This window comes from Bos taurus, chromosome 18 (genome assembly GCF_002263795.3).
Source record: "Bos taurus isolate L1 Dominette 01449 registration number 42190680 breed Hereford chromosome 18, ARS-UCD2.0, whole genome shotgun sequence".
NCBI lineage: Eukaryota > Metazoa > Chordata > Mammalia > Artiodactyla > Bovidae > Bos > Bos taurus.
Window position 1 is genome coordinate 23549966 of NC_037345.1, and position 22297 is coordinate 23572262.

Sequence of the window (22297 nt, forward strand, 5' to 3'; positions counted from 1 at the left end):
GTAAGTGCTTTGTGCAAATCTGATAAATAACATAGCAGAGAGAGAACAGAGGGCTAGCACCCATGGCCCTTTCTCCAGCCTAGAGAAATAATGTCCAGAGGGTGAGCCGGCCCGGTGACTCTGGCCACTGTTCCATTACCTGCTGAGGTCCTGAGAGCAGACTCCATTTAGATCAATAAGTATTTCTTACTCTGGGCGGGGGGGAACTGAGGATACAAGAAGGAAGTAGTCCTCCCACCTATAAGAAAAAGATCTTTAGCATAGAATAACATTAAAAAGGACCTTAGGGAAATCCCTGAAGGTCCAGTGGTTCAGATTCTGCACTGCCACTGCAGGAGGCACTGATTTGATCCCTAGTCAGGGAACTAAGATCCCTCATGCCAGGCAGAGAGACCAAAAACTGGAAGGGCAGGGGGGAAGACCTTTAATTTCAGCTAGTAGGGCATGAATTTGAGCAAATTCCAGGAGACAGTGGAGAACAGAGGAGCCTGGCATGCCACAGTCCCTTGGGTCACAAAGAGTCGGACACAACTTAAGTGACTGAAGAACAACAGTACAGCATTCCCTTTTAAAGTTTTAGTTCTTTCTAAAATATTTCCATCGGGCATCTTCTCTTTGCTTGCACACATCCAGTGCCAGGGAACTCACTACTTAATGGGTCAGCCATTCTTCACTTGAGCACCAGTTTTGCCCATTGATTTCTGCCCACTGGGTTTAATTCTGCCTTCCAATGACTTATAGAAGGAGGGCGCTCTATCTCACTCCACTAGCAAGGAGAGAGTGCTCAGAGAGGTAGCCAGGGGCCAACGCTGGGAGGAGAGGCCATACTGAAAGCCTTGAATACTAGTCTCTTATGATGGGAGGCACGGGGACATTGGAGGAAACAGCAATCTCATCAGCTTTCTATTCTAAATGGATCTCCATCAGTGGCTGTGTGCAGGAGGGACTGCAGGGAGCAAGGGTGAAAGTAGGGGACCAGGCGCTCAATTACTGCTCATTAATTAATATCGAACACCTTGGAAAGACTTGCCTGCAGCCATGCCAGTGATAAAAAGACTTCTTGGTGGGGCTCCCGGAGCCACTGAGTTACTTCTCTCAAATCACTCTGTGCTCTAATTATCTGCTCACTTGTCTGTACTCCCCCAGGACAGAGTTCCCCAGACGCAAGGCCTAGGTCTCATTCACCACTGTAGCTCATCAGGCTAGCACTGGTACATGGTGGTTTCTGGAACAACTCAATACTAGTTATTCAGTTGTTGGTGTCACTGACATCAAGACCATAAGAGCAGAGGGTGGGTTGTATGGACAGAGCAACATGGAAACATACATTACCACATGTAAGATAGATAGCCAATGGGAATTTGCTGTATGACTCAAACTGGGGCTCTGTGACAACGTAGGGGCTTCCCGGGTGACTCAGAGGTAAAGGATAGACCTGCAAAGCAAAAGATACTGGAGACTTGGGTTGATCCCTAGGTCGGGAAGATGCCCTGGAGGAGGGCATGGCAACCCACTGCAGTATTCTTGCCTGGAGAATTCCATGGACAGAGGAGCCTGGCGGGCTACAATCAGTTTTGCTCATAATTGGGAGGGTTAATTTTGTGTGTCAACTTGACTGGGCCATGGGGTGCCCAAATATTTAGTCAAACATTGAATCTGGATGTATCTGTGAGGGTGTTTCTGATAGGAGTAAAGCAAATTGGGGCTTCCCTGGTGGCTCAGACAGTAATGAATCCACCTGCAGTGTGGGAGACCTGGGTTCAATCTCTGTGTCAGAAAGATCCCCTGGAGAAGGGATGGCTACTCACTCCAGTGTTGTTGCCTGGAGAATCCCATGGATAGAGGAGCCCGATAGGCTACAGTCCATGGGTTTCAAATGGTTGCATAGCATCACCGACTCAATCAACATGAGTTTGAGCAAACTCCGGGAGACAGTGAAGGGCAGGGAAGCCTGGCACACTGCAGTTGATGGGGTAGCAAAGATTCGGACACGATTTAGCAACACAACAATAACAACAAAACTGATTGCCCTTCCTAATCTGGTTGAGCCTCATCAAATCCACTGAAGGTCTGAATAAAACAAAAAGGCTGACCATCCCATGAGTAAGGGGGACTCCCTGCTGCCTCACTACCTTCAGGCTGGGGCATTGGTTCTTTCCAGTCTTTGGGCCTTAACAGGCTTTGGGCTTTCATCTCTTCCTAGGTTTCCAGGCTGCTGGCCTTCAGATTGGAACTTACATCATTAGCTGTCCTGGGTCTCCAGCTTATCAACTAACTCTGGCAGGTTGTCAGCACCACCCCCCTTATCACATGAGCCAATTCCTTATAACACGTCTGTTTATATATGTATTTTATTGGTTCTATTTCTCTGAAGAACCCGGACTAATACAACAGCTATATCCTAGGACCTAGCCTAATACTTGGCACTTAGCACTCAGTTAATGCTGATGGAATGTGGGACCAAATTTAGATGTTTCTGAGGTTCTGAGCCTTGTAGGGATAGTGGAGTCCCCAAGTCTCCATAAGTGATTCAAATTAATAACAGAAATAAGATACAAAACACAAAATGTGCTCAATTTTTTTGAAAAGCTTATTTCACAATATTCTGAGATACAGGAAAAGACCTTAGAAGCTGAACCTCAGAGTAGGGGGAGCTCCCCTATTTGCTGGTGTCCAAACACACAATCTACAGTTGCACAATCTCACACTGATTGAACAAGTGAATATAAGAATGAATGAAGGGGACTTTCGGGGCAGTCCAGTGGTTAAGTCTTTGCCTTTTGGTGGAGGAAGTATGTGTTGAGCCTCTGATCATCAAGGGCTGACATCCCACATGCCTCAGGGGCCAAAAGACCAAAACATAAAACAAAAGCAATATTGTGACAAATTCAGTACAGACTTTTTAAATGGTCCACATCAAAAAAAAAAATGAACGGAGGAGCATACAAGTGTCTGGGGTAATAAAGAGAAATTGACCCATAAATCGCACGTTATTATTCTTTCACCTCTCTTAATTCAGCATTAGCCTGATTCCAGTGGGGTTATTTATTTTCTTGAGGTGCTGGTTACTTGATACTTACCCTATCATTTCTGTGATACAGCAGCTTAAACTAATTAGCTTCTGAGTACAAGTCTTCCCAGCTCACGGTCCAACCCGGAAACTCTGAGGCTCCCCACTCTGGGAAGGATGGTCCCCAGTGGCACTTAGAAACAGCAGAGATCTGCCTCCTTCTTGCCGCCCCAATCAGGCCACGTCAGCTTTGCCATCTCCTCGTTCTGGCTCCACCACCACGAAATGACCCACATTTCTCTCGGGAAGTTATCTCTCATGCCTGTGGTAGAGCCAGAGAGAGAACCCAGATATTCACTGCAGGCCATGCACCCCAAAAGGTCACCTGCTCTGTACCAGCCACCGTCTAACGACTTTCCTTTAAAGACCCAGGGCTGATAACGGCTCTTATCTTCATTTCTGCCCGTTGGGGCCATTCATTGTCACAGATGACAGAAATCCCAGGCCACTCAGCCATTCTTGGCTGTTGAAAAGAAAAAGATGGAGCAAAACCCAGCCCAATTCTCTGTCTTTAGAATCAGCTCAGTCAGTTCAGTCGCTCAGTTATGTCCGACTCTTTGTGACTCCATGGACTGCAGAACGCCAGGCTTCCCTGTCCATCACCAACTCCCGGAGCTTGCTCAAACTCATGTCCATCAAGTTGGTGATGCCATGCAACCATCTCATCCTCTGTGTCCCCTTCTCCTCTCTCTGAGAATCATCAGCCCAGAGAGGCAAATAGACACTCTTCCCAGTTGGGCTGATGTGTGCATGCATGCATGCTCAGTCGCTTCAGTCAAGTCTGACTCTTTGCAACCCTGTGGACTATAGCCCGCCAGGCTCCTTTGTATACGGGATTCTTCAGGCAACAATACTGGAGAGGGTTGTTGTGCCTTCCTCAGGCTGATGTGTACAAGACCCAGAGTCTGTGAAAGGGGTAAGTTTTCCACTGGTGATTATGATTTTTGTTACTTGGGTCCTTTCCTAGGATGTTCTGAGTACTTTCTGTGCATCAGAAACTCTGTGGAGCCACTTAACCTTTTGCCCTCTATGAGGCAGATGGCAGGGTAGTGGTTAAGTAAGAGTTATCCAGGCTCAGATCCCAGCATTTGCTCATTGTGCAATCTCTGTAAGTTACTTAACTTCTCTAAGCCTCAGTGTCTCTATCTGCAAAATGGGGATAATAATAAATGGTGTTCTGTTCCACGGGGCTGGTTTGAGGACTAAATCACTTCATTCCCAGCACAGTGATTAAAACCAGGCCTATTTATTCATTTGTCATTTAAATGTTTTCATTTTATAGCCAATTTAGTACCTTCTTCATATTTAACAATGCATTTTTCTTAAAAGTCTATACTGTCTGATAATAATAGTTTGATTTAGTCTTTTTTTTTTTTGAAGGGCTACCTTTTTACATTCTTTTAATTTTGTGTCTTTATAATATTAGACATGTCTTATGTTAAAAAAAAAATAAACAAAGTCAGGTCTGACCCTTGGAAAGAACTCAATGTACCTAAGCTCCTATTGTCCCATTTTTATACATAAGCAAGTGGGAGAGGCTCAGAGAGGGTGGGCCAATTTCTCAAGGTCACAAAGCTATGATGTGAAAGAGTCCAGATTCCATCCCAGGCCTGCCTGATTTCAGACGCTCAGCTCATAACTGCTGCTCTTCCAGGGTTTAACAATTACAGAGGGAGACTTGCCTTGGGTCATTCAAGTTCTACTAGATCAAAAGTGAATATTACTCAGTTTCTTTATCTGTGAAATGAGGATACTAAAAGCAACTGTGCCACAGGGTTGTTGTTTAAATGCACTAATCCACGTTATCAATATATATAACTTATCTTTTTACTATTCCATGCTTTAAAGAGTTTGGAAAGATCCATGAGTCTGGCAACTAGGAGAACTTTGAATTTTAGAAAAGTTTGGTGATAGTATTGTTAAATTTATATAACATGACAGCAAATGTTCCACAGTATGTAACTGGGTACTGATAATGGTAAAATCCATTGTAACACGCATGAAAGAAGCCCATAATTTCCTTTATGATTGCATTTTGGTATTTTAATGTACTTTAAAATGCACATCAATAAACTTTTTTTTTTTACAAACTCTAAAAAAAAAAAAAAAAAGTGAATATTAGACCTAACATGGCACAGCATTAGACCCCTCTGATGGGACATTTTCTGCAAGACTATTTGCTGGAAAAATTCACTCTTGACTTTCAAACACCTTTCTCCAGGTGTTTCTGTCTGCTTCTTCATTTGGCATGGGATGTGAGCCCCAATGTCTACTTGTTGTTCCCTTTTCAATAGAAAGTTATACATGATGTCTTTCCAAGTCTTTAGTCATCTGGAATCCCACACATGTTCAGGCTGGAGGAGACCCAGCCATAGCTGGGTCTCTCACCACCCTCACTCACCCAAGAGGAAACTGAGGCACAGAGAAGGCAAGGGACTTGGGTAAGGTCCCCCAGCCTCATAACAGGCGGACTGGGGCTAGGACCCAGGACGCTGGCCTGAGTCCACATGGGTTCTCAGTGCTGAGAGGCTGAGACACGTTTACCACCTAATTTCATCCACGAGGGTCCCCAGGACTGTGGCAAGTGCTGCAGAGCCAGGAGCCTAAAACATCAGGCAGAGGGAGTCAGGTTCACCTTTCAGACATTCATTCCCACAATAAATTCAGACTGACCAGGGACCACCTCTTGCCAGAGACACACCACAGCAAGAATAAAAATCTCTCACTTGAGTGAATCAACTGGGCTCAGTTGCTTCAAGCTGTAGCTCAGCTTCAGATCTGCTCTCGTGTGCTCATGCTGGGGCCCCAGCCATAGGGGAGCAACTCCCTGGAAAGACTGATGATGGCCAAGTGTCAGATGGCCAAGTGCTGAAACTTAAGACTTTGTCTTAAACTGGCTCACAGGCATTCTTACCCCCATCTCACTGGCTAAAGCAAGTCACATGACCAAGGCCAAAGTCAAGGACTGAGGCATCACCCCTCTAATGTGGAGAGCTAAAAAAAAAAAACAAAACACATACACAATAGCAGCTGGGGAATTAGCTCAAGTGGTAGAGCGCTCGCTTAGCATGTGAGAGGTAGTGGGATCGATGCCCGCATTCTCCACAGCTCAATTTTTATAAAGGGGGATTGGCTATCGTGGTCCCTTTGCCCTAACAGTATCACTTGCCAAAGGATGTAAGTACAGAGAGGGATTAAGAAGTGGGCAAACAAGTCAATCTACCACTGAGGGCAAGAGAAGAGAGAATCCAGGAGTCACAGATGCTGACATTAAGCAATTATGAGTACAACTCCTTTATCCTGTCCTTTATCAGCTCTGAACCTTGAGCAAGCCATGGAGCCTCTATTTTCCCCTCTTTAAAATGGATGTAATAATAGTATTTACCTGATAGAGCACTCGAGGTACTTATCAAGGAGGGATTAAATGACATAATGCATGGAAAGAGCTTGCAGTAGTATATGGCAAAGCATTAATGATCAAAAAGTACCAATCCTTTTTTCTATTGTGGGGCCACAGCTATTCAGGAGAGGCACACCCAAGGTTTATTAGTAAATGTTGTCAGAGGAAGGAACCTTTGAGCAACTCAGATTTAGACTTCCACCCATACCTCCCAAAGTCAGTTAGAGCACACTTGGCTGCAGACCTCTCAGGGCACAGACTGCCTTCCTCAAGCAACAACATGGGGTGGGCTTGTGAAGTTGTATAGTGAAGATCCCCCACAAGCCAGTCCTGAGCCAGCAAGGGAGACCTCACCCCACAGGTGAAAGCCCAAAGGAGGAGGCTCCCAAGGAAACATACCTGCCCCTACGGCACAGAAAGCCAGAAGTCTAAACCCCGCTGGGGTCCATACTCTCTGCCAGGCCTGCTCCAGCCTCTCAGAGCTGGCCTCCCCATCCAGAGACCACACTCGTGATGCTTGTGAAAATCACAGGAGTAACTCAGCAGGAGCTATGAAAACTCAAAAAGAGCATAGCCACTCCCACTCCACGGTTGCTCTTCTAGGAATCTATGGTTCCTTGTGCTCAAGAAAATACACTCACCAGAGATGCCTGAGTACCCAGAGGCAGAGGAATCAGCACATCAATTATGATCCTTCATGATGCATCAGCATAAGGTGCATCAATTCTGCTTCTGCATCCTGGAAGGACAACCGTTACATATTAGCAGAGAGCTAACACATTGCAGAGCTTCCCCTGTGGCTCAGACGGTAAAGAATCTGCCTGCAATGCAGGAGATGTGGGTTGAATCCCCAGGAAGGGAAGATGCCCTGGAGAAAGAAGTGGCAACCCACTCTAGTATTCTCATCCGGAGAATCCCTGGCAGGCTATAGTCCATGGGGCCACAAAGCGCTGGACATGACTTAGCAACTAAACAACAACACTTTGCAGATAGTTTTGTTGCACTATAAAAAAATAACTGGAAAGTGTGGCAGGACATACACAGAGCCGGGTGTTAACCTTGGGAGAGGAATCAGAACAGTGCTTCTCAACCTTTTCTCACTGCCCCTCAATGTCCCGCCTATGAAATATTAAAACCACAGATATATTGCCTATCTATTAATATAGTATATGCATATCTGAGCTTTATACACAAAAGAGTTAGCTTTTCAAGACTTCCCTGGTGGTCCAGTGGTTAAGAAGCCATTTTTCAAGGCAGGCTACACAGGTTCAATCCCTGGTTGGGGAACTAAGATCCCACATGCCAGGTGGCAACTAAGCTCTTGCACCGAAACTACTGAGCCCACGTGCCACAACTAGAGAGTCCGCACACCGCAACAAAAGATGCCTTGTGATGCAATGAAGATCCTGTGTGCCGCAGCTAAGACTTGATACCGCCAAATAGATAACTAAAAATCGTTTTTATTTTAAAAGAGTTAGCTTTTTAAAGACCCCATCAAAAACCAATTTTTGCCCCCTTGGAAGTTACATTACCCCTGTTGAGAATGCCTAGTTTGAGAAAGCATGTCAAGTTTTTCCCTTATTACTATGATTTGCTTCCCAATGGCTTAAATTTGTATTTAAAAAAATAATGGTGGACTCTAGAAGAACATTCGGAGAAGGCAATGGCACCCCACTCCAGTACTTTTGCCTGGAAAATCCCATGGATGGAGGAGCCTGGTAGGCTGCAGTCCATGGGGTCGCTAAGAGTCGGGCACGACTGAGCGACTTCACTTTCACTTTTCACTTTCATGCATTGGAGAAGGAAATGGCAACCCACTCCAGTGTTCTTGCCTGGAGAATCCCAGGGATGGGGGAGCCTGGTGGGCTGCTGTCTATGGGGTCGAACAGAGTCAGACACAACTGAAGCGACTTAGCAGCAGCAGGGGCAGAAGAACATTGCAAGCACAGGGGCAGCAGCAAAATCCCTACATATAAACAGAAGGCTGAAACAAGTGAATATGGGAAGGAAAAGTAGGAGATCAGGTGAAAGAGGCTTTCAAGATGATGGAGTAGAAAGACCCCGAGCTCACTTTGTCTCCTGGGCCACCCAAATTACCGCTGCTGCTGCTAAGTCACTTCAGTCGTGTCCGACTCTGTGTGACCCCATAGACAGCAGCCCACCAGGCTCCCCCGTCCCTGGGATTCTCCAGGCAAGAACACTGGAGTGGGTTGCCATTTCCTTCTCCAATGCATGAAAGTGAAAAGTGAAAGTGAAGTCGTTCAGTCGTGTCCGACCCTTCGAGACCCCATGGACTGCAGCCTACCAGGCTCCTCCATCCATGGGATTTTCCAGGTAAGAGTACTGGAGTGGGGTGCCATCACCTTCTCCGCAAATTACCACTATTTATAGAAAAACTTATCAATGAAAAAGTTTGGAACCTACCAGAAAAGATCTGCAACTAAAGATACAAAGAAAGAATCACAATGAGACAGGTAGGAGAGGGGGAGTCATGTTATAGTCAAGTCCCAGACCCACAAAGAGAAAAATAATTACAAGGAGTGAGGGGTCTGAACACCACATCAAGACCCCCAGACCAGGGGTCTTATGCCAGGAAGATGAGCACCCAGAACATTTGACCTGGAAAGCCAGCAGGGTTTACATTCAGGAGACCCAGAGGGTCGTGAGAAATAGAGACTTCACTCTTATAGAGTACAAACAAAATCTCACACCCTCCAAGACCCAGGGCAGAAGCAGTAATTTGAAAGGAGCCAGGATCACCCTGATACCAAAACCAGACAAAGATATCAGCAAAAAAAGGAAAAGAAAGAAAATTAGAGGCCAATATCACTGATGAACATAGATGCAAAAATCCTCAACACAATATTAGCAAACCAAATCCAGCAATACACTGAAAGGATCATACACTTATGATGCAGTGGGATTTGTCCCAGAGATGCAAGGCTGATTCAACAATCACAAATCAATCAATGTGATACATGGCATTAACAAAATGAAGAATAAGAACCATATGATCATCTCAACAGATGCCGAAAAATGTTTTTGACAAAATTCAAAATCCTTTTATGATAAAATTCTCCAGAAAGTGGGCATAGAGTGAACATACCTCAAACACAATAAAGGCCATATATGAAAAAAAATAAATAAATAAAGGCCATATATGATAAACTAACATCATACTTAATGATGAAAAGCTGAAAGCATTTCCTCTAAGCTACAGAACAGATAAGGATGATAGCCCCTATTTTATAATAACTATAAGTGGAGTATCGTCTATAAAATTTTGAATCGCTATGTTGTGCACCACCTGAAACTAATATAGTATTATAAATCAACTATACCTCCATTAAAAGCATTTAATTAAAAATAGTGGTGAAGGGACTTCTCTGGCAGTCTATGGCTAGGACTGTGCACTCCCAGTGCAGGGGACCTGGGTTCAGTCCCTGGCTGGGGAACTGGATTCCACATGCCACAACCAAAGATCCTGAATGCTGTAACTAGGACCCAGTTCAGCCAAGTAAATAAATAAAAATATATTTTTTTAAAGTAATGAATACTTCTCTAGCCCTTCCTACATGCCAGGTACTATCCTAAGAAGTTTATTCATTTTTATCATTTAATCCTCATAAAAATCTATGAAGTAAGCCTTGTATTATCTACATTTTACATATGAGGAAACAGATTCAGAGAGGGTAGGTAGCTTGCCCAAGGTCACACAGCTAGTAAGTGATGGTGCCATTACTCAAACCATGTCAACCTATATCCAAGTCAGTGTTCTTAATGAATTAGAACTGTTTATCACATTTGCAGTGCAATGAAAAAAATGTAAAAAGAAAAGGCAGGATGGGGGTGGGTTTTCAGTCTGTAAATGGATTAATGTAGGTCAAAGTAGTTTTAAAATCCGAAGTGGTTTACAAATGTAGGATGATATTCATTATGATGATTAATGTGTGACTACTACCACTGCTATTACACTAATCAAATCAAGTCCAAATAAAACCACAGCCAAACTTGGAGATCTGACATCAAGTCCAGGAGACGGGGAGAAACTGACAAAAAGCCAGAGGCAGAATGAGAGAGCCCCTTTAATTAAGATGAACCAGAGCATGGGCAGCTGCGGGAAGAACCTGGAGGCAAAATATTTAGGCAGCTGCACTGCGTTCAGATGGCAGCCCCTGCCTGCTGGAGCAACGCCCGGCTCCCTCCCTCCTCTGCTCAGCTCCTCCCAGCCCCCTGGGGTGTGAGGCAGCCAGATGGGTCAACCTCTCAGCAGGGAGACCTCACCTAGCCAGGGAGCGGGAAGGGAATCACCAGAGCACTACTTCGGCCCATGTATAGAGTAGATACCAGTCACAAGGAAGGTCACTCTGATGGAAAAGAGGAAGGGATCCCCAGGACCCCGCAAGCTCAGCAGTACCCTCCTCCCCCAGGACATCGTCTCTGAATCTTTAGAATGCCAGGGACACAATTTCAAAACCACGTTTCTAGTCCAAAATCCTTATTTTACAGACGAGGAAACTGAGACTCAGAGAGGGGCTGACGTTCGTCTAAAGCCACACAGCACATTGGCAACAAGTTTGGAACTGGAACCCTGCCTCCTGGCTCCCTGGTTACCAAGCCTAACTGCATGATACAGCTCTCCTAGGGTTTGAAAAGATGAGTTCATTTCCTTCCTCTGGGCACTCTTGGTTGAATGGCTTATAACCAAGCTATATCAAAATCATTTGCCCATTCCAGAGCCTCTGACTACAGCAGCATCTCAATTTTTTTTAAAGGTCTGGCCGAATCAGTATGACCTGGGAAGAACCCCATTAGAACTCTTTCCCAGGGTCAAATTCTTTTTCACTGGGGCATTTTAGAATAACCTAGCACGTGCGCACGCGCACACACACACACACAAGAAAGAAAATGAAAAACCTGGATAGAATTTCCAGGCATCAACAAGGCAGACAGCTTGGTATCTTTGAAGTTAAAACTGCTAAACTAAGGGACTCACTAGTGATGGATTGACTCCAGCTGTCGAGTCTCTGAGGTCACCTGCAGCTGAACATATTTGCTACTGCAGTCCTTGAAGTCTCTGCCATGATGAGACCCATAGACATCAGAGAACAACGTGCCATTGAAGCCACTGTTGTGCAGGTTCCTTCTCTCCCTTCCTGTGCTTCCTCCATTAACTGGCTGTGGGACTCTCCAGCAGATCCAATATTCCTCAGAATCCTTCTCAATACAGCCCTTCCAAGCAGCCCTGCCCAACGTAATCAGTGCTGGCCCTTAAAATGAAACACACGTTCTTGATCTCATCAAACATTTCCCATTTTACAGATGAGAAAAGAAAGCCCAGAGAAGCTAACTGAACCAAGAAACCCCTGACTCTCAGGAATCCCCAGAGGTTAATAAAGGCCAGCCATGGAACCCCAACAATCTTGTCCTTATCTTACTGATTATTGACCTCTATGTCAGTAGAGTGGGTCACTCAGTCCCCAGGCACCCGATTCTCAGCTCTACACTGCCGCTGTCACCCCAGGCTCTTGGTGGTGGTGCTTGATTTTGCATCCATTAAGCAATCTAGGCTGTCATAACAAACACACCCCCAAACAAAATGCCTCACACACCATGCACATTTATTAAAGAGTCCTTAGGCAATGGTTTTAGGCAGATGTTCCTAAGCAGCGGGGGTTTCCTCTGCGCCGTAATTCAGGGACCTCATCTCTTTCTGCTGTGTGGCTCTACCATCTGCTGAGGGTGAGCGAGGGACCTGTCATAATCTGTGTACAGCCTGAGGAAGGGGAGAGCGCATTTCAGCTCGCATTCCTTTGGCTTTGACTTTGTCACGTAGCCAGACCTAAGTGTAGGGGAGGCTGAGGAGTGGGAAAGGGATCCAGCTGTGTGATGATGGAGATGAGGATGACGGTGATGGTGATGATAACGATGGAAAAGAAGAAGCGGAGGAGGGGGCACAAGGAGGAAGAAAGAAGGTAGGAGGGATGTGGGGAAGAAAAGCAGATTCTTGGTGAACAGCAAGCAATCTCCAACATACTCTCAGCTCTCCCTAGTGACTCAGCTGGACTTACTCCTGTCCTTTTTTTGGAGTTGGACAGCCCCCACTCCAGGTTCCAGTTTTCAGAACCTAATCCCAACAGCTAAGCCAATGTCCACAGCTACAACAGTGATTTGCCCAAGTTAACACAGCAAGACAGGACTCAATCTTGACTCCAGTACTGCCACACTCCAAAGGTTAATTGAATAGACAGTTTTTAGAAGTAATATCTTCAACACTTAGAACATTATACATAAGGCATCAAACAGCATGTATTTATATGACGGGGGAAGGTTTTTATTTTTCATGATTTTCTTTGTGACTTTCAAATCAGGTTCTCATAGCCATTCAGTCTTTGGATGGCCTGAGGTGTTACTCAGAAAGACTTGCAAAAGGAAAAACAAAGTTGACTCCCGGAGTCAGAGGAAAGCACCATGCCACAATCAGATGCTCAGTGAAAGGTTTTCGTTCATTTGAATTGAGTTCAGATTGTATCCTGGGCACCAAGAGCAAAATAAAGAAAGCAAACTATGTGTGAGTTTTCATTTGGCCTTAAGTAATTCCCATTTTTCTTATTTCTAAAGCCATATTATCCCATTCTTTAAAAAAAAAAATTTAGAAAACACAGATAACAAGAGGAAGAAACTGAAAATCTCTCCCAACTCACCACCTTTGAATGGCCACTTTTAGCCCCCTAGCCGGGCATTCGGCCAGATTTTACATACATAATTCTTAATAAAAATGGGGTGTGGGGCTTTTAAGAGATTTTACCTAATTAGGCAAAAGTGACCAAGTCCCACCCTGCTTCCCAGGGAACCCACTGATGTTTGGCAAGCCACGCTTGATGAAATCTTCCAGCCCCAGTGCAAACGCGTGACCGGCATATATTCTTAATATGCTAATTTTTGTTTTGGTTTCTGAACAAAACCCGTCTTTTAAAGAAAAATTTAACAGATTTGAAACCAGAAACCCTGTCCTCCCTAGAGGCATTAAAAAATGCAAACTGAAGGCTTCCCATGTGTGGAGGCTATTCCGGGTTTCCTTCCATAAACAGGAGAAGTGTAGCCCTGGCTGTAACGCTTGAGGTCCCCGAGCCAGAAACTGTTTGCTTTCTGCGCACTCATTAACCATGGTGTGGGATCCAGTAACTGCTCTAATTTCCTACTTTAAATGTTTTTCTTTCCCCCGCTTCTCAAAAATGCCTTTTTATGTTGTAACATTTACATACTCGTATTCAGCCACTTACGCTGATAAGCTGGTCGCTGTCAGACACAATAAAGAGAGACAGAAACCACTGCGAATTACAGTAGCATTAGTGTTGAAATGGAAATTTAATTTCCAGAAATGAACCTCGGCAATAAAAGCTCCCTTTGTTGCTGTTCAGATCAGAAATGAATCGGGTCTGAAAGGGAGCTAACACGCAATTAAAAACTTCTCAAAGAGGTATTTGTTACGTGTTAGAACAGATGCGTTGGAATGGTGTTTGGAACACAGTGGGGGCCGGGAAGAATGTGTTTGATGAGAAAGAAGATAGTAGTAATGCCTTACACGTGGATCCTGCGTTGAAGTTGACAAAGTGCTTGTGCCTCTGTGACATGGTTAGAGTTTCACGCAGACCCGGGGAGGGGTAGTGCAGATGTGGAAAAGTTGTGCATAAAGAGGTAAAGTTACACAGTTTCCTCAAGGTGAGCTGGTGGAATCAGGAGGATGGGGCATTCAGTGCTCCCCTTAATACAGTTCAAATGACGGAAATACCTCAAGCTTCAGTGGTCACTCCCCAAGTACCACGTTACCCCGTGTGGGGGCGCTATGAAGCTGTATTTTGAAATACCGACCGGGTCTGTTTGATCAGGATTTCCGGCCCCACCCCCACCTACCCCCCACACTCTGACAGCAGTGACCAGCATTCTAGGGGACTAGCTTCAGCGGGCAGAAGGGAGGAAGAGAACATTCCTAGCTTTCAAGAGTTTCAAGAGAGACACTGAAAAAGCAAAACAAGCGCAATAGTTTGAAAGGTCTTGCGCCTCAGAAACGAGATTTTCACGTGTGAGTGTTAAAAAGTGCAGCCTTAAATGTCCTGGTAAGTGTTTTAAGAACAAACAAGGGCTTCCCCAGTGGCTCAGTGGCCAAGAATCCTCCTGCCAATGCAGGAGACACAAATTCGATCCCTGGTCAGGGAAGATGTCTCATGCCAGGGAGCAACTAACCCCAGTTGCCACAAGTACTGAGCCCAGCGCTCTGGAGCCACAAGAGGAGCCACCGCAATGAGAAGCCTGTGCACCCCAACTAGAGAAAAGCCCTCGCAGCAACCAAGACCCAGCACAGCCAAATAAACAAATACATTTTTTTTTTTTTAATTGAGCAAAGGAGATCAGCCAGGGCCATCCCCCAGCACCCATGCAAGTCAAGACAGAGGGTGCGGTTGGGAGGAGGAGTAGAAGGGATGGAAAGGGTAGGAAGGGGGAGGGGAGTGGGCAGAGTAGCAGGAGATCGCCAGAGAGGGATGAGGACCCCAGAGGGGAATCCCTATGTCTCTATTCCTGGGGCAAGGACAGGGACACAGCAAGGCATTTGTTATTTCCTGGGGAACATATGAATTGACGCAGTTTACCCTCACTTGACTGATGGCTCCTGCCACATCTTGAAGCAGCAGAAAAACAATGGGCCATCCAGAACGTGAGGCTGGAGCAACTGTACAACCAATGGGAAGAAAAACATGGTAAGATTGTTCCATACCGCACACCTGGACAAGCAAAGAGTGATCAAATATTTTACAAATGAAGTTGTTAAAGTTCTGGAAGAAAACACTGAAACATTTCTTTATCACCTGGAAAGGGGAAAGGTCTTCCTAATGATGGCTCAAATCCAAGATGCCATAAAAGAAAAGATTGATAAATTGGATTAAAAAATTTTTTTAATCCTGCAAGTTCCCCCTAAAAGCAAAGTATAAGTAATAACTATTTACAGGACTGGATAAGAAAAACGCTAGCCATCCAGTAGAAAAACAGACAAGAGTAATATGACTTTTACTGGAAGTGCATTGAGCTACTGTCATTAGCCTGTCATACTGGCAAAAACTAAAAAGTTTAAAACACATCCTGTTGTCAAGGACAGTGGTTAACAGGCATGCTTCATATATTATTGGTATGAAAATAAATCATATAACCCTCATGGGGGGACTTTATTAGAATGACTAATATAGATATCCTTTGACCCAGCAATTGTATTTCAGAGAACTTATCTTACAGATATAAATGCATGGAGAGAAATGACATAAACACAAAGCTAGCCATTGCAGCACAGTTTGTAAGAACAAAAGAGTAAACACTGCAAGTATTTACATCTAAGGAAATACTAGGCATCTACAAAAAAAACTGATAAATTATTCTGTTCACTGATACAGAAATGTTATCAAAATACATTAAGCGAAAAGGATCAATGTACAATATTTTATTAGGAGAGGAATAAGAAAAGTAATTTATATTTATCTGAGTGTTCAAGAAGGTATTTTAAGGGACACACAAGAAACAAAAAAATGGATGCTCAGAGTAATGACAGAAAATGGGCAGATTGGAGAAAGAGTAAAAGAAAAACTTTTCACTGCATTTTTTCAATTATACTCTGTGAATGTGTTGCTATATAAATGTATCCTATTCAATGCATTAAAAATCAGTGACAGATCTTTTAGGAAAAATAAAGCTTAGTGTTATTAAGTGAAAGAGGGATCAGGGTATAAATTAGATTACGTGACAGAAGACATCTTTGAAAGTTACAGTTCTGCACAATCTGAGCCTGTGGCCTGAGTGAAACTTGTATATTTTTAGCATTATGTAAAAGAAAAAACAAAAGAGTTCTGGTAGCCCAATATAATTGGAAGCTATTAAATTAAATAAAATGATATTTCAGTAGGTAGAATGTTTCAGAACTTTTAATAATAAGCAATCTCTATTAATAACCTTAATAAGCTGCTGGGCATAAGAGGAAAGTATAGAATGCATCATTGCCCAAACATATTTGACCCAGAAAGCTTTTTTCATGGAATACCTGTGGAAGTGCTGCTTGGTATGAATCAGATATTAAAATTTGTGCAGTTCTGGGCAGAAATCACCTTCCACACTATTAATAGGAAAGTAAATTGGTGCAGATAGTATAGAAAACAGTATGGAGTTTACTTAAAAAACTAAAAATAGAGCTATCATATCCAGCAATCCTACTCCTGTGCATATATCTGGATAAAACCATAATTCAAAAAAGTACATCACCCCAAGGTTCATTGCAGCATTATTTACAATAGCCAAGACCCAGAAGAAAGTGTCCATCGATAAAATGAATCAATAAAGAAGATATAGGAGCTTCCCTAGTGGCTCAGTTGGTAAAGAATCTGCCTGCCAATGCAGGAAATGCAGGTTCCATCCTTTGGTCGGGAAGATCCCTTGGAGAAGGTAATGGCAACCCACTCCAGTATTTTCGCCTGGGAAATCCCATGGACAGAGGCGCCTGAAGGGCTACTGTCCATGGGGTCACAAAGAGTCAGACACAACTGAGCAAGTAACACTTTCACACACACACACACACACACACACACACCAGGGGAATATTACTCAGCCACAGAAAGAATGAAATAATGCCATTGGCAGCAACACGTATGGATCTAGAGATTATTATACTAAGTGAAGTAAGCCAGACGGGAAAATGTCATATGACATCATTTATATGTAGAATCTTAAAAAAAAAAGAAAGAAATACAAATGAACTTATCTCCAAAACAAAGACTCAGATCTAGAAGCAAACCTATGATTCAGTTCAGTTCAGTTCAAGTCGCTCAGTCGTGTCTGACTCTTTGCGACCCCGTGAATTGCAGCAAGGCCTGCCTGTCCATCACCAACTCCCGGAGTTCACTCAGACTCAGGCCCATCGAGTCAGTGATGCCATCCAGCCATCTCATCCTCTGTCGTCCCCTTCTCCTCCTGCCCCCAATCCCTCCCAGCATCAGAGTCTTTTCCAATGAGTCAACTCTTCGCATGAGGTAGCCAAAGTACTGGAGTTTCAGCTTTAGTATCATTCCTTCCAAAACTTATGATTACCAAAGGAGAAGGAGAGGTGTGAGGACAGATAAATTAGGAGTTTGGGATTAACATACACACAATACTACATATAAAATAGATAAACAAGGACTTACTTACTGTATAGAACAGGGAAGTCTACTCAATATTTTGAAGAAAAAAAAAGATAGTACTAAGAATTTGAAAAGATATTTTTTAAACTGTCCTTTTCAAATACTCCTAGTCCACAGAGCAACTTCCCAATGTTCAAAAGCCTGAAAAATATACATAAACTTTATACCTAATCATTTCATTTGCAAATGTGCATCCTAAAATATAATCAGTGATATGAATTAGTGGTTATGGTCAAGGGCATTGATTGCAACAATATTTATAAGGCAGAAAATTTGGAAACCATCTAAATATTCAAACAATATGAAAATGGTTACATGTATCATAGTATATCCATCTCACAGATTTTCCGTGCTACCATTAAAAATCACACTGGGGGAAAAAAATGTTTCATCACATGGGGAAATGGTCAGAGCACAGTAAGTAACAAAGGCAGATTACACAGCAATAAGCCCAACATGATCTCAGTTTTGTTAAGAAAAGACAGAAAAAGGTCCAGAAGGATAAATATTCCTGGTGACAATCTTCAGGTAGAAGATCATTTCCTTTTTGTGCTTTTCTGCCTTCTTCAAATTTACTATATTGATATTGATGTACTTAAGTAAATTAGAGATAGATAAATGGATGGATGGATGGATAGAGAGACAGATGTGTGCTCATTTGCTTAGTCGTGTCTGACTCTTTGTGGACCCACGGACTGTAGCCCACCAGGCTCCTCTGCTTTTCCAGGTTGCCATTTCCTTCTCCACGGGATCTTCCCGACCCAGGGATCAAACCCACGTCTCCTGCATTGGCAGGCAGATTCTTTACCACTAGCGCCACCTGGAAAGCCTCTAGATAGATACAAACAACAGTACTGCATTCAGAGACGTGCTGTTGCAGGTATCCAGGCAAGTTGTGGCTATCTGCATGACATATTTCCCTGGAATATAATGGCTTAAAACAACAACCAAGTTATTATTTCATGTGTCAGCAACTCAAGCAGAACTCAGATGGGATATTTTCTGCTTGACGTTCGATGGACTGGAGGGGTCCCTCCATGGGGTTCAGCTGCCAGTTGGATGGTCTGGAGAGACAAAGAAGCTTCACTTATAGTCTAGCTCTTGAGGGACTACTTGAAAGACTGGTTCAGCCAGGCTTACTCCCTCTCTGTGTAGCCTCAGGGTTTCTCCATGTGGTTTCTCTAGCTGTCTAGTTGGACAGACTTTTCACAAGGCAGCTCGAGATTCCAAGAAGAAGGAAGCAGAAACTGCCAATCCCCTTAAAGGCTACACCCAGACTGGCCGATGGTCACTGCCACTGTATTCTTTTGGTCAAACATTTCCACACAGGCCCAAATGCAAAGTAAGAAGAAATAGACCCATCTCTGATGAGAGAAGGGTCTAAAAATCTGTGGCCAAGGGTAACACCTCACAATGGCATGTTTAAATGGCACAGAAGGAACCGAAGCCTTTTATACTTAGAGAAAGAACTTAGGCTCAGGACTCCTGTACCAACTCTCAGCCACACAGATATCACTGAGGAAGTTCATCCTCATCTATAAAACAGGGCCTATATTCGTTATGAAAGTACTTTCCTACCTTGTCAAATACTGCACAACTCCGGTGGATTATTTGTGTTTAAAAGATTATTTGTTTAAACAGATCTATCCATCTATCTATCTCTAATTTACTTAAGTACATCAATATCAATATAGTAAATTTGAAAAGGCAGAAAAACACAAAAAGGAAATGATCTTCTACCTGAAGATTGTCACCAGGAATATTTATCCTTCTGGACCTTTTTCTGTCTTTTCCTAACAAAACTGAGATCATATTGGGCTTATTGCTGTGTAATCTGCCTTTGTCACTTACTGTGTTCTGACCATTTCCCCATGTGATGAAACATTTTTTTTTAATATTCCAGTAATATACACTGGAATATTACTCGTTCATTAAAAAGGAACAATATTGGGTCGCTTATAGAGATATGGATGGACTTAAAAGTCTGTCATACAGAATGAAATAAGTCAGAAAGAGAAAAACAAATATTGTGTATTTGTGGAATCTAGAAAAGTAGTACAAATGAACCTATTCGCAGGGCAGGAATAGAGACACAGCAGCAGCAAACAGACTTGTGGATAGGGCGGCGGGGCAGGCAAAGACAGGGTGGGACTAACTGAGGAAGCAGGATTGACGTGCACACAGTGCCATATGTGAAATAGCTGGCGGGAAGCTGCTGAATAGCACAGGGAGCTCTGCTCGGTGCTCTGCGATGACCTAGATGGGTGGGAGGGAGGATCACGAGGGAGGGGGGCTATATGCACACACATAGCTGATTCACCTCATTGTACAGCAGAAGCGAACACAGCATTGTAAAGCAACTATACTCCAATTAAAGAAAACCCACATATAACCCAATAAAGCAGAGTGTTCATAGATGTAAATGCCACCTATGGATGCTAAGGATCGTAATCAAGCTTTTACAGATTGCTCCGGCTGATGTATAACAGTGTTGGCAGACTGCAGCCCTAGTGGCCGCAGGCATGTTTCACTGGGCTGTTGCATCACATAAAAATCCAAATTCCTGCCTGGACCCACCACATTCCTGCCTGGCAGCAGCTGACGGGGCTGAGTGATGGTGGTTCTCTGATGTGGAGACAGGGCCTCCAGGTTAGTCAGTGTCCCACCTCTCCCAAAACGTGTGCGTGTGTGAGAACCTAACCCACTTCACTCGCGTTACTTGGCTGTCCTATGGCCATTTTCACTCGGGAGCCCTGAAACATAGCATGCCCACATGAGTCACAGGAGAGGATCGATGCCTTTCTGCTATAATATCTGTGCATGCTAAGTCGCTTCAGCTGTGTCCAACTCTGTGAATCTATGGACTGCCAGGCTCCTCTCTCCGTGGGGATTCTCCAAACAAGAATACTGGAGTGGGTTGTCATGCCCTCTTCCAGGGGATCTTCCTGACCCGGGGATCAGGAACCCGCGTCTTCTGCATCAGCAAGCAGATACTTTACCACTGGTGCCACTTGGGAAGCATACTATAGCATGTGCTGTGCTGTGCTCAGTCGCTCAGTTGTGTCCAACTCTTTGCGAGTCCATGGACTGTAGCCCACCAAGCTCTTCTGTCCATGGGGGTTCTCCAGCAAGAATACTGGAGTGGGTTGCCATGCCCTCCTCCAAGGGATCTTCCCATGCCCTCCTACCAGAGATCAAACCCAGGTCTCCCGCATGGCAGGCGGATTCTTTACCAGCTGAGCTACCAGGGAAGCCCCAACTATAGTATACACATAGCTATTTTCAGCATTTGCTCTAATATCTAATAGTGGATCCATTCGGCCCAACAACCTAGGATGGTTTTGGCAAAGATGGTGATGCAGATCCAGAGCTAAAGGAGTACAACAGAAAATGAGGTTGGAAAATGCTGACCCACGCCCTGTGTCAGGCAGTCTTTGAAATCTAGGAACCATGCCCAGTCAAACCAGGCCCCTAGAAATCCACCCCCTGCCAAGATCTTCCTGTGGGTGGTGTGGGGTTCCTACACACCGCCGTGCACCTTGGCCAACTCAGGCCCCCAGCACGTGAGAGCTGCCAGCTCTGTCGCCGTTCTCACCACAAACCTGGAATGCATGTCTTCATTTATTTTGAAAAGCTTCAGGACTTTTTCCCTCCCAGATGTTAAACATTAAATGGCAGAGCTGATAGAGACGGACCCAATGTGACTTTGATTTTGGCATAGGCCATAATGCTCTCGCTGCTGGAGGAGCTCCTGGGGGGGAGGTGGGTCCTTAAAGAGATAGTCACCAGCCCCCTCCTCCCCTCATTCTCCCAAGAAGAGCCCGTACATCTCTCTCCCATCAGCAAGCACAACTGCTTTTAATTCCAGGGAGTTGTTTTTCTTTTATCATTCATTTTGGTGGTAGAAAAATAACCCTTTGATATCAAAGATGGCAAGCCTACTAGAAATTATTATTATTATTAGATTAGTAAGAGCAGCGGTAATAAATTGGACCGAACAAGCATTGATGTAATGGACCCTCCTGGCCCCAAGCACAGAGCTGTCAGCTCTGCTTAACTCACCTTTCTCTCTGCCCTGGGTTATGAGTGCCTGTGTGTCTGTCTCCCTCCCCGCTGGAGTTGTCAGCACCTGGAGGGCACAGGCCTCGTCTTGTTCGCTGTTTTACCTACCAGCCCTCCATGGCACAAAGCACAGAGAGGTGCTTAATCAATGCACCAAATAGGATATTCAGGAAAGCCTCAATTAGCTGGAAACCTCATTGAACTGAATTTTATAAATGACTCTCTCCTCGAAAGAGGACAAGGCCAGTGGGAGAGGATAAGCTCAAGGATTAGACGGTTTCTGTTCTGTTTGGGCTTTTGTCTAAAGCATTTTAAAGAGCTGGTCTGGTTTCTGCACATGTTTAATTCTACATCGGGTCCTTCCCCTCCCTGGGCCGGGAGACTAAGTCAGATGAAAGCATGACTGAAATGAGTCCTTCTTTGTCCCTGAATTATGACTTGGGAAGAGGAGAGCGCTTCCCTAGTAGCTCAGAAGGTAAAGCATCCGCTTGCAATGCAGGACACTTGGTTTCAATCCCTAGGTTGGGAAGATTCCCTGGAGGAGGAAAGGAC